The sequence below is a fragment of the Triticum aestivum genome, chromosome 1A (assembly GCF_018294505.1).
Source record: "Triticum aestivum cultivar Chinese Spring chromosome 1A, IWGSC CS RefSeq v2.1, whole genome shotgun sequence".
Lineage (NCBI taxonomy): Eukaryota > Viridiplantae > Streptophyta > Magnoliopsida > Poales > Poaceae > Triticum > Triticum aestivum.
Window position 1 is genome coordinate 96,903,848 of NC_057794.1, and position 13,878 is coordinate 96,917,725.

Here is a 13,878-nt window from a genome sequence, read left to right on the forward strand (position 1 = left end):
AAAACATTACGTTAGACTTGACCAACTGTTAATACCAATCCGGCAGCAATAACTACTACTAATGCATATTCATATCCCACTAGTAGACTTAGCAGACTGTGACCTAGCTAGTCTATTTATTGACAACAGACCAGTACTATCCATCAATGCCACAAAGACCATAGATGACCTCTATTTCGTGGAAGAACTCCTTCTCATATGATGCAGGGCAATAAGACCAACTGCCCGCCCTACCTAGTGAGAAGAAAGCTTATAAATATAAGCATAAACGAATTCCTAGCCGAGCCCTATACTTACCTGCTTGTACGGTCAATGCCCTAGTAGACATCAACTTGTTCATAAACTCCAGCCTTATCTACGCTGCTTTACCCGACCCAGGTGACCTACTTTCTCAGATGAGAGATTCGGCGGAGTAGTAGGAAGTCCCTGTGGAGAACTAGAAGACAAAACGAATATAGCGGACCAAGCAATGAATGACCTAGCCTAGGTAGTCCTATGTTTGACCAATGCTGCCTTGTATGTCTTGATCCAGGATTTCTCAGCAAAAAAAGACATGGGATTATTGATCAATTCACCATCCTCTTCATCTGAGTGTGCTTCCACTTTATCGTTCGTGGCATGTGCATTATGCAACAAGTAGATTCCTGATAAATGAACCTTCTCCACCCCTTTCCTATCCAACGCGGAGCGGCAGAACTACTCGTCTGCAAAGTGGGAAAGCTCCCTCCCTCCTACCTAGGTGTACCTCTTCATTGGAGAAAACCATCCAGCAACTTCTTACATTTAGAATTCCCTTCTAAGATGGCTATAACCATCCTTATTGACCAGAAAGGAATTGAGAAAGGGGATGCTATAACCAGACCATAGACAGCGTTTCCACATTCACTTCTGAACTTAGGGAAACAGTGAAAGAAGCCCTCATACCCACTCCTCTTTCCCCACCAAACCAACAAGTAGTAGGTTGGTGGGCCTCGGTATCTATATTTGCTAAGATGGATACCTACACCACTCAATAGTTCCAAATCTTGTTTAGGGGCAATTTAAACATGTTCGCATCCCGCGGGAAGCGGAAAGCCAGAAAGAGAATTTCCTCCGTTTTAAGAACCGAAAGGAGTTTATCCAGATTTGGTACCAAACCCGGGAAAAACCCTAAATGTTGTCTTCAAAAATCTATATAAGCAGGGTTATAGGAATCCTGAGATTCCCCTCCCTCCGCTTTGGAGGAGAAGCTTCTTCTATGGCTATGGCCAAAAGGAGAAATAGTCCTGTTCATTATATTCCTCCTAGAATCCAAGGCATTTCGTCGGAATACATCCTGTATTTTCACCTTTGTAGTCCTATGCATAGTAAGTACTATAGCCCCAATCATAGCTACTAATAAAATCAGACTAGAAACCAAAAACCAGACAGAATAGTAGGTATAAAGCAAATTGCCCAATGTTTCCAAATTAGTCCAACTTCGTACCTTTCCGGCATAAAATGTATATCTCAGAGAGGTCGTATTTCTGTGGGTTGGTAGTAATGGAATGGTTTCATTATCTAAAATGAAGAACATTTCCCACCAAAAGATTAGTCCAATAATACCACTCACTGGTAAATAGCGCAATACTTCTTCGTGAATCTCCGCTATTTGAATATTGAACATCATAACCACGAATAGGAATGAAACAGCATAGCTCCTATATGAACTACTGGGGAGATCATAGCGGAGAAGTCGAGACCTAACAAAATAAGTAAACCAGAAGTGTCGCAAAAGACTAGGATGGGAAACAAAACGGAATGTACCGGATTTTTAGCACGTACAACCATCAAACCAGAGACCAAAGCAGGGCTCGACAAAACAGAAAGTATCATGGTACGTCGTCCTCCCTTGAAATGGAACTTGAATGCTGGAGCAAGAAGACGCATTCAAGTCGATCTATTACAACCAGCGCGGTTGTTCGTATTTCATTTTCTTCTTCCAAGCCGACGCTCTTCATGTAAAAGAAAGCACTCACTGAATTACTTACTGAATCTCGTCTTTCTCTCGGCGCTGAGAATTTTTTACGTGTCCGGGTCGATCAGAGGTTCGGCTTGCTTCTCCCCCACCCTCGCCTATGAAATGGATAACCCTTGCTGCCATAGCAGCAGGATTTTAAGGGCTTCTGTTGAAGCGGAATAGGAGGAAGCCATGCATTCTTTCAAGAATCTCCAACCCCCCCTTTACCTTCTCTTTCTATTCTATAAAAAGGCGAACATCTAATCTAGGCCCGGTCGCCTTTCTATGAAGGCGAGCAGCCCAGCCCCCTTGTTGAAATTTGGATATTAAGGAAGCCGTATTTCGCAATAGCAGCTCCGAGAAGCTGGGCTTAGGGTGCGCCTCCTGCGGTCGTTTCAATGACTCAATTGGCTGGCTTCCCGCAGCTCAGACTGGTGTCGCCACCTCTCCCAGGACCGGAATGATTATCCCCGCCCGATGGGTCTACATTCATCCCTGAATGTCGTCGGGTACTCTTCACTTCCCCGCCATTCTTGTAACCATCACATGTAATCCGCGCAGGTGTGTCCGCACCCCCTAGAGTGGACGAGAAAGAAAGGATTTTTTCTCGGAGCAACCCCCCAGGTTCCAGACCCAGGAGTTCACTTTCCCGTATGAGCATTCGGTACATATATAAGTCAGTGGAAGAGTCAAAGGGTCACCACTACTGAGGATCTCCCCCCTTATCTTAGAAGGGTCGTCTGAGGGTTCGCCGCGGTTCATTGCTGTGCTTACACACTAGGCTACCCTTCTCCGAAAGCTCCACGGGACCACCTATCACTAGTCTCGGCTGGAGGGGTTTATTGCACAAAAAGGCCGGGACGCGGGCTCCCGCAGAGGAAAGCCCAACGAATGTCAGATGGAAAGCCCCGCACCTCATTAAGATCATATTGGCATACTCTCCTAAAAAAAGAGCAGACCCCATTGAAGACGAGAGTGAGGTACAACAAGGCCATTTCCGTCCACCTTCTCACGGAGCCGTACGTGGACGTTACCGCTCATACAACTCCCAGCCAGCAAGCAGTTAGCTTTCCTCTAGAAGTCATGGAAGTGTGGATAAATCGACAGAAGGTTTTTATTTCTTAAAAAATCGCCCTAACCGTCCTAAATATGGACGGAGAGCGGTCTCGGGTTTTTCGGGGTCCTCGAGATCGCATTTTAGATCGAGTAGAGACGCTAGGGAGTCTGTGGGCTTCCCTTGGCATTTCAAGATGGCCTCTATCGTCTTTTCGAGAGCCTCCCGTTTGCCCGTCAAGGGGCATTTGACATCCAGAGACAAAAGCAGTCCCACACGAAACTGGGAATTTTCCCCAATGGACGTAACCAGCTCTGCTTTCGCGGTCTCAAAAGGAGAAGCCCCGAACGCTTGCAGTTGCTTTTTTCTCTTTATTCCTTCTAAGCGAGCCTCTAAAGACTCTACTCCTACTTTAAACTTAGAGTCCGATTCTTCCAATTCTTCCAAAGACAAAGTAGAACTTCGTTTTGAGGAGTTTGCCCCCCGTTCACCGCCGTCCAGCCGGCGGCTACTCTGGGATGGATCGAGGTTTAGGCCAGGGGGCTTGCGCCCTTTCTTCTGGAGCTAAGGAAGGACCTGCGGGTGGCGTTTCCGGTAAAGGGGGAATCTCAAGGAGGGTCTGCAGACCTTCGAAGTGCCCCACCACCAGGGTTGGCGTTGTGTCGACGACCCCCTCTGGCTCCGGGCTAGAGGTAATTTTGATGATCTCCCCGGCCCTTTGTTCCTCGTCACCATCGCAATAACAATAAGGAGACGCGGTGACATCATCATCCAGAAGGAAAAAGAAAACCCCAAAGGTACCGAATGGAATTCTACTTGTCGGGCTTGGATTCGTTTCGTTTATCAAAAATCGAAATAATAAATAACAACCCATAAATAAAAGAGAAATTATGATAATAAATCTAAAGTGAAGCCAATCGCTTATAAAAATAAACCAGTCTCCTTTTAAAAGGAACTGGCCAATTCATTTCGAAAAACTACGTTCTAACTTGAGCGGAAAAAATGGTGGCATTTGACATCTAAAGTTTCACCACCCATACTACTGCCCGAAATCCTGCTTTGGTGAGCTTTCCCCAAGGTGACGTCGTAGGTCTACCTCCTTTCGTGCGCCCCTCACCTCCTCCATGAGGATGATCCACTGGATTCATTGCAACATCATGAACAATGGGGCATCTGCCTAAGCACCGGCACCCCCACCACGCTTACGGCTCTATACCTACTAGACCTGTATTCGGTAAAGCTTTCTTTCTATATGTTAATTCTCATGCAGTTCATATTGTCGATATGAGTATAATTGCCTCGAGAAATAGATAAGAATTCCTTCCTTTACCGGTAAATGAATAGGAATCAGGTTAATAAAACCGGAACTGTTTCCGCCTTCCTCTCGAACTGAGCTATTTCTCTGAAATATACAGTTTCACATCATTACAGGAAATCCTATACCTGTGTATTACCACCCGGTATGGAGCCATCGTCGTCTTCGGCGTAGCGTGAAGACCTTCCCACGGTCTTCGAGTCGTTCTTGACTGGCTAGCAAGCACCAGTGGAATTTAACCGCCTTGTGGTCGGGACACCGCCTTCTTCTCTAGAATCACGCAAGTGGTACCGCTCCCCACGGTAAGGAGAAAGACCTTAAGGCATAAACGTAGAGCCTGAGTCCACAAGATAGTATTTTCTCGGTGACGATAGTGGCCATTTTCCGGTTCAGTGGTTGTATCCAGAAAGATTCTAGAGTCATTTGCCGTACCCTCCCAACCAACCATCACATATGTGAAACTCATGTGAAAATAAAAAGCACACAAACTCTTCTGTGTTGGCGAAACTCGTTTTCCACGATAACGTATTTGGTTTGCTGTTGGAACTCGGGCAGAAATGTGTGTCCTGGCTCCAACGCTATTCTAGAAATGCAAAAAATAGAATAATAGATGAATTAGAAAACTCAACTGTTCTTTGTGATTCGGTACCGCTTGAACTAACTGGCCCAATTCTTGGTAGGTACTTATTAGGGGGAGGGCCAACCACCGAATGAACAACGATCTCCCGGTCCCACTTGATTCCTGGGGAATTTAGGGAACCCTGCGGACTTGACTCTTTTAAGAGGAAGAAATTCGAAGTGAAATATCTAGAATATGCTTTACACTCCATTTTCACACAGGTATGCCCCCCTACCTTTCTGTAGATTGATGCACTAATAAGACTCCAAATCCTTGGTTTGAGCATCCCTTTCTTTTGTAACCTCTCTTAGGAGCTTCAAACGGAACAAGGCTAGGATCCTAATCTCTATTCCTTCCTCCTTGGCGTCAGATGACTCCAATAAAGCATGACTGAAGTAGATATAAAACGTGTCGAAGAGCAATAGACTCTTTTTTTATAGAGCTTACCATTGTCATTGATTGACCAGCATGACTTATGGATTGCATTTTATACTGTGCTATTTGAATAGCGAGATTCTTGAAAGGCGGAGGAAATAGACTTTCTTGCTCCTGCATCATTCTTGCTAAGGGCATCTAAGGAACTAATCAAAGGTTACGAAAGAGAAGGCTTGAAAAGGAGCTTACTTTTCCCGCTAATGCTACTTCCGCTATCTCGTAAGGAGGATACGACTCATAAACCTCCCTTGGTATTTGGGTAGGGAGAAAGATAATTAATTAGACTGAGTGAGGAATGTATACAACTACTGCTCAAAAGGCAATAAGAAGCACGCACTCCTACTAGACATGGAAGGAGTAAACCTAAAATATGCTTTCTTCCCTTATGTTGAATCGACTTCCTTGTCTCTTTCTAGAATGTCAGTAGCTGGCCCAAGGTGACCTACTAGGAAATGAAAAAACAATTGGTTCAATCAAGTACTTATAAGCCGAACGGAGTTCTCTCTCATATTGTTATGTTTACCTGGAATGCCATAAGCCTGCTCTCAAGGAACAACTCGAATCACTGCTGACGCGGGACTTGCTTTCGCACGGGGAGTTGGATAAATTACCCTCTTGTGGGTATGGCGATAGATAGAAATAGCAACGGATTGATTATTATTATGATTAAGTAGACTGACTGTTGGATGAGCTCCAAAAGGTGGTGAGCCTGATGAGTCAACCAAAGGGAGTGGGCCCTTTAAACCCCTAGGGCGTAAGCATTTCTGCGTATCCAAAATAAGAGGTCAAGTCAATCTTGAATGCGATTAGTACCTATTAGTATTAGATATAGAATCCTATTTGCTTTGAGCGCCCCTATCCTCTATTCTCTCTATCTATAGATGGAGAAAGACATGCTCGATATGAATTGGGACAAAGAAGAAAGTCAAAAGCAGGAGGTAGGTCCGTGGTTTCAAGTTGAGTAGTGAGTGGTTCCTTGAGGGGAGTCGGCAGAAACCTTTACTCATTTGATTTCCTCCCAAAAGAAGGAGGGGTTTTCCTGTGGTAGGCGCCAAGAAAGATACCATGAAATTAGGCACCAGGTACTATCCATCACACTTAGAGTCGGTATTTATTGTTTGATTCGAATCCCTACTTACCAAACAGTTGTCATAACAGATTTGAATGACGATATCCAATTATGAAATGGCTAGAGGAGGCACAGAGATAAGACAGAACTGATGGTAAGGTAAATCAAAGGTTTTCATTTACCTTATCATCGTCGTAACTTTCTTATCTATTTGTGTATGCTATTAGAAAGGGAAATTCGATACAACCAACGCGCAAAACCTTCCGTCTTTCCTATGAAAACAACTTCCGCCTGGATAGAATAGTTAGCCAACATGAATTCCTGCTTATTGTCCTTCCTACCCATAAGTGAGAGCAAGGCCGAAGTAGAGCATAGAGCTTAGAAGTAGGATCTGGTAACTGGTTCTGCTCAGCAGATGCAAAAAAAGAGGTGTTTTTGGGGTGAGTCCCTACCAAGCGGCTTTTGATGACGGCGTCGTCAACGTACACTTCTGCATTACGACCCAACTGAGACCTGAGGATGAGGCTCATTAGGCGCTTAAATGTGGCGCCGGCATTTATCAAACCGAAGGGCATCCGCTTGTAGCAGAAGGAAGGGGCGATAAAACTAGTTTTTTCTTTGTCTTCCTCAGCCATATAGACTTGCTGATACCCAGAGTAGGCGTCGAGGAAGCTCAACATCTCGCACCCTGCGGTGGAGTCGACCAGTTTAGTCCTTGTACTTCGGTGGAACCAAATTCCAGTATATGGATTGCAAACCTTTTCTGCTTTGGGTCTTAAGTGAATGAACGGGTGGGTTAAAAAACCATGGCCAGCCCCCCTCAAGAAATCTCGCCCGTAGGTTACTGATGGGATGCTAGCTGCCGGTATACAGGAAAAACGTGGTGCAGAGCACGAACAAGATGTGCTAACACATATCCCTTATATTTATTGGTTCTACAGAAGATGTATGATAAAGAGCTGGCATTAAGTCATGCAACGCGCTCAGGCTTTATAAGAGGAAAGACTCTCACCAGTATAGATTGAACGTACGGCGCTTGCTTACAAGACTGCTATTGAAAAAGGCTACCTCTTCAAACTTCTGAATGCCCTATTCCATCTATCTTTCCCTGAAAAAGCGTATACTTTTGTTCTATAAGCAAATAAAGCATACTTCTTTTGTGGATCAAGCAGTCTTCTACCTTGGTGGGTAGCGGAGAATCAAATCAATATCGGAGTATTGCTCTAGCTGCTGCTGAATTAGCCTGGATTCAATCGTGACTCTCTGAACTAGGCTGTACTTCGTCTTCCCCTCTGGATCTCGGAAATGGAAAAAAGTTACCGGTGCGTAATTGAAGATTTGGTGAAAACTAGTCGACCTTTCATCACAAATTGAAGCAGAGGCTGTTAGTTGAAAATCCATTTGCAGATCCTGTTGTTGAGGTAGAACCAGCTTCACCAATAGCATAGACTCTATCAGTCGAAGAGATCAGCAGGTACGAGGATAATAGAGACAGAGATAAAGGCTTCGTCACCAGAGACGAGAGCGGGGCCCTTTTGAAAATCAGAAATAAAAGGGGCGATCAACGAATTGACCAGCTGTAAGTAGAGGGACCTGGAGCAGAGCAATATGTAGCATACTTTTCTGTTCGAGACCCGTATCTAGACCCTTGTGATCGATAGCCGGACCCATGCTGACGGCACCGAAATCCTGCCCCTCCCGCGGAACTAGTACCACCAATAGATAGGCCCGTCCCTTCTTGGGCAACCCTGAAAGTATCTTCTTGTACGGACTGAAACAAGACAAACTACTCGCGGGGCCCACTTGAGATCTCTTTCTTTAGTTTTCTGCTTTATTCCTTTCTTAGAAAAAAGTAGCTTCCCTTATTAGTAGCGCTAGTATATTTTCATAATGATGACTTTTTTCATAGCTTCCTAGGTTTTGAGAAGCTGAGGCATTGCCGGCTGGGGGGAAATTTGATCGAAACTAATAACAACTAGTCACGATTAGGGACAAAGCTCAGCTAGTATACGTAATGTGTTCAAGGCGCATTTCCTCCAACAACTAGACTAAAGAAAATAAGGGTGGAAGGATTTACTTAAACGTGGTTGCATGAGCGGCTTCTAAATGAGTGGTTGATGATTCACTTTCTGATTATTACCCGCTAGCTATTGAAGCGGCAGTGTGACGTCGACCCACTGCGGAATGGGTGCCACCTAACTATGATTCGGTGAAGGTTCCACCTTCCTTCCACAAATATAGTTATAGTAGTTCCACTCAATGTGGATCGCGCCCATGCTTGCTCAGCTCCAGGATCAGGCTCCTAAACCTATTTTCAATAAATAAGTCATCTGGTCTATGTTGTTGGAGTTCCGCATGACGCCTTAATCCCACCTCTATGTCTAAGGAATAGCCTTTTCTTCTTTTCTTTATTGTTCGTGGGAACATTTAAGATTAGCAATGGAAATTTAGCTACCGCTGTCCCTTCCTCAAGCAAACAATGCGAGACTTAGTTAACGAAACAGGAACTCCATCCCTTGACACTAATTTCTGATACAGAATTGGAATCGAAAAAATGCGGGAAAAATGCACATTCAATATTGAGAAAATGTTGCGTAACTGCCCTTGCCTCAAGGTCTTGAGAAACCAGAAACTAGTGTTCGATGGCCCAACAAATCCTATTGGTTTTCATAGGGGATGTCATTTTTACAAGCTTTCGCATGCTGAGCGTGACTATGGATTTTATATAGTTATGGAATAACCTTCTTATCCGCGAGTTCTTCGGCCAAAGACTCCTGATATCGCTTGTTGGGCCCTTGATTCCGAAGTACCAGTACCGAAGGCAGACTTGAATGCATTAGGTTGGGAAGCGGCCTAGAAGGTGCTTAAAGATAGGTGACAGTTGTGAAAGTTTAGTCGACTTGTCGGCAGCAACTGACCTTTCTTTCATCAAAAGTAGGAATGAAAGCTGGTATGCAGATAAGGAAATCTCTTTTCTTCTCTTCTACTCGGCTACAGACCTTCTAAAAGGAGAAGCAATAAATACAAAAGTGCTAGGTTTGGATTTGAGTGAGATCCTGGATCGGTAGCTTCAGATATCCCCTCAGACTGGAATGAGAATTTCGATAGATTTCTTTGATTTAAAGCATAGTTGCAGGTAGGTTATGCTCCTTTGCTTCATCCCTATAGTCTAAGGATTGCCAATCAAACAGTAGCAGTAGACTAGCCATATTCATCTTCTATAGTCTCCTGTTTCCCCCTATTTAAAATGGTAAGCCTACGCAGCAGAAAAAAGGCGCCCTAATCGTACTCGAGCCCTTAATCCCCCAATAGGGCTTACTTACCCGAGTCAATTCTTTCCTTCCTGTGCGAAAGCAAGGCCTCTTTCTCGACTTTACTTGAATGCCATTTACTGAGCTATCTTCTTTTTTCTTCTTCTAGTGAAAGCACATTTTATTATTTTAAGGAAGCAAGACGAAAGGTCATTTCACCAATCTGGGGAATAACAGTTAAAGCAATCAATCGGAGAAGCCCCCCTAGTATTGAGAATGAAAAAGTGGATTCATTCCCCAGGCGTGTGTGTGTGCTTTCCACGGGCCTGATCTCGATTTCTTCTTAAGCTGTTATGTCCTCCGAAGTGAAGTGGATTGGTCGGAAGCTAGACTCCAACAGCATCGATACTCAAATAACCGGCTTTGATACATGGCTTAGAACCTTCAATCTTTAGCCATTATTCCCCGTTCAGGTGGTTAGGTACCAAAAGTTATAAATAGGACCAATTTCTCCTTTTATACTAGATTTCCTTAACAAGGGCATCCAATTCTTGAAACAAGTCACGCTCCCTTCTCTTTCCACTTTCACTTTCATGCCCAGTTCTTTTTCGACTTGGAAATCGTAGCAATTTATGTAAAGCCTCCTGATCCGGAGAAACATGCTCGATACATTCTAGTGAACTACGAAGAGAAGCTAGAACGGTGGAAGCCTGAATCCAGTGAGTGCCCATTCTTAATAAACTTGGGAATAGTAGCTCCTATGGTTTCTAGAGCGAGTGAATGAAACGCTATCTTCTTTTGAGCGGAGATAGAGAGCTATGTCACAATCAATAAGTGAGATGCTGTGGGCGAGGAATCTTCTGTCACAATAGAGGTCTTCTTTTCGAATTCAAGTGGGACTAGCTTCTTCCTCAATTGATATTACTGACAATCTAGCAATTCCATCCTTTAGAAGAAGATAAGTAAACCATTTCTTTGAATTGCATGATTGAGTGATGAATGCGGACAATCACAAGCCTACTTTAGTTATAGAAAAGAGCGTATAACCCCCGATCCCTACCTATTGTAGAGAATCTATCGTCTAAACTCTTCTGTGCCATTTGCCGCCTAATACACTATTTCAGTATAATGTTGTTTGCTGGTGCATATCTCTTGATTGACTATTTATTGGTTATTAAGCATTAGTGAGCTGACCTATGTACAAGTTCTGAGTCAACCCCCAGATCTGTATCTCCTTGCCTTGTAATCTCTCATTCATCTTTTTATGTGCATGCTTTAGCGAAGTCTCCAGCCCCATAAATATTAGTTAATGCGTGATGCGTAAATCAATAACTAAAACTAAAGTGCCGATCATCCCATGCTACCACATGATTTTTCAACAACATGACATATTGAGAAAAATCTATGTTAGAGCCGCCATTTCTTTACGGTTACATTAGTGTGGATTGTTCTTCTGATTCTTATAGGCCTGGCACCCTAGCTTCGATAGATTTATTTGATTTTGCAAGCTATGGCACAGGAATGTGATATGGGTCGTATCCCGCACCTCCCTTGATTCCGTGTGAAATCCATCCAAAAAAGCACGAGTTGGATCGGCGTAAAGAACAAGACGAACGTGGTATTATCTCTATTAGGACGGTTATGAGGCTCTGCTCTTTTTTTTCTTTATTCAATATCTATTCTTTGTTTCTTATATTCCGCTAATTGTTATCTTGAATGTATCTTTATGCTTAATAGATAACTGGTGATGCTAGAGCTGTCAAGAAGGCATTGTTTTCAGTATCAACCATCATCTACAAATGCCCATCAAAAGAGACCATTTCTCTTGAAACTTCTGTCCCTCCAAGCATTGTACATCCTTCAGAGCTTCCTGTCTATCCTGCTAGTAACTTCTACTCAGTGTCAGATGCAGCTATACCTTATGGAATGGACATCCAAATCTAGCTATCTTAGCAAAGGAAGTGGCATTCAAATCTACAGGTTTTTCTTCTTTAGCCTTTTCTCCCAGCGTTGTCATTATTGACACATTTTTGCGATCCCTATTTTTGAGGTCCTCAATGACTACCACCAGAAAGGGAATGTGACCACCATTCTTATTTGAGAAAAGTGTCTCCACTATAGCACTAACGATCCTAGACAGCAGAGAAAGCTTGATTGGAGCTAAGAACTATTTCTAAAGGATCCCTTCCACTCTTGTGTGGAAAGATCTTTCTTCGTTCAGTCCAGTCTGATTTAAAACGCGTTGTCTACTATTATAGGGGCTGTCGTTAGGGTCACTCCTTCTTATGCCGGGAGATGGCAGTTATCTATATTTAGAAATAATAAAGAATATGGGTGTGATTGTCATCACAATGGAGTGATCGAGTAATCAGCCCTGTAGGTTCCTCTCTATTTAGATAGACCCCATCAACATGGCCATTCCCTTCTCCTGGTAGCAAAAACCCATTAGAGGTTTGATTCCCAAAAGAAAACAGACCAGAAACTCGAAACTATTCCTACTCGCCAGGTGGCTTTATCAATTTGAGTTTAAAAATAGGAAAAAAGGGTGTCAAAAGTAGAAGTATCATATCTTATTAAGGAGCCCAACTCTAGCTAGAGAATAAGAGGATTAGGTTTTGGCAGGATGCGAGGTGCCAACTTATTAAGCACGAGAGTCGTAAGATCCCGGTTATAGAAGAAGAGTAGGCCAATCCCAATCTTAGGCTGCAACAAACAAGGAAATTCCTTTCATCAAATCGGCCTGATCCCCAAAAGGAAATCGCAATCCAAAATCCCTATATACGATATACGATAGATTCCGGGCACCTTGCTACATGACACTTGTCTCGCATTGCATTACTGACTGCTTCTTCTTCTGATTTCTTTGCTTTGATGATGCCCTTGTCCCAAAGAGAGTTCTTCAGCTGAAGAGTACTTTGGCACCCTAGAACACATCTCCCTCTGGATGAAGCCAACAGGTCTCAGACAAGAGTAGTATCTATGGCTTCATCGAAAACTATCAGCCAAAATCCGAATAAAATGCATCATAGACCCAGCATCATCCTTCACTGGGAACTACAAAAGCAACATCCAACTTCAACCTGGCGGCCTCTGCACACAAAACCTCCGATATATAAGAAAAGAAAACCTTTTTTTACAGTATGGGAATTTGGCCCAATAGTCCCTCCAATTTGAAGTGATCAAGCCACCACTGGTACCAGTAGGGAACAGGTACTACCACCTCCTCCAGCTCTAGCTGAGCTCTCCAGTTCTTCTCCATCAGTGAGTTGCAATGGGAGCATCTCAACATCCTCTGGTAGAATCTGTGCAATCCAAGCCTTCTGGGACATCATCCACCCGCAACTGCTTTCTCTCTTGCAGCTCTTTCATAGCAATGGCCTTTATGTTTGGAGGCTAACCCAGGCATCCATCACTCTCCTCCCAAAGAAAAAAGATGCCAACACTGTCAAGGATTTCAGGCCAATCAGTATCATCTCGAGATTCATGAAAACCGTTTCAAAGAAGAGGAACAAACATTGTCTTTAACAACACTCATCCACTTATTGACATTGACACGTATCAATCGGCGTTTATCAAGGGTCACTCACTCATAGAAACTTTCTTGGTTGTGACAGAACCACTTATCTTTCACCACAAACATAAGATCCCTATGGTCCTACTCAAGGTAGACTATCGCAAGTCATTTGACCGAGAAAGAGAAGAGTTGTGTCTTAAAGTAAAGACGAGGATGTGGAAATCCACACACACTTGTCTTTCAGGCCCGGCCCACCAGGGATTTCCAAATCGTTAGCGGCGGGTCTTTCTTCTTCTGGGCGAGCTGCGGAGCTACTTTTTTTTTCTTTCATTCCATCTGTCTCTGTATGCTTGGGTGAATGCCATAAGCGGATTTATATGCCCCGGTTCCCAGGGTTAGGGTATTCCCTATGTTGAGCCTACTCAGATCAGAACAAAACTTTTGGATTCTCTTTCGCCTATCGGTCGGCTTTAAACAACCTTCACATTTCCTGCTGAGATCCCAAGTCTCCAAGTGGGCCCTCTTGGCCACCTAAGACCTTGGCTTTTTAGAGAATCCCGCTCCTGTGTCGTAGGACTTGTAGCTCGGCAGTCCACCGGGTAGGTTTGTTTATCCTTCCTTTTTTGAGTGTCTTCTTGGATAG

At 43.8% G+C, this 13,878-nt stretch overlaps 2 pseudogenes; one reads left to right on the forward strand and one right to left on the reverse strand.

Moving 5' to 3' along the window:
- Window positions 1-1,162: 1,162 nt before the first annotated feature.
- Window positions 1,163-1,996, reverse strand: LOC123147272 (NADH-ubiquinone oxidoreductase chain 6-like; annotated as a pseudogene).
- A 481-nt stretch (window positions 1,997-2,477) lies between these two features.
- Window positions 2,478-11,665, forward strand: LOC123148069 (uncharacterized; annotated as a pseudogene).
- Window positions 11,666-13,878: the final 2,213 nt, after the last annotated feature.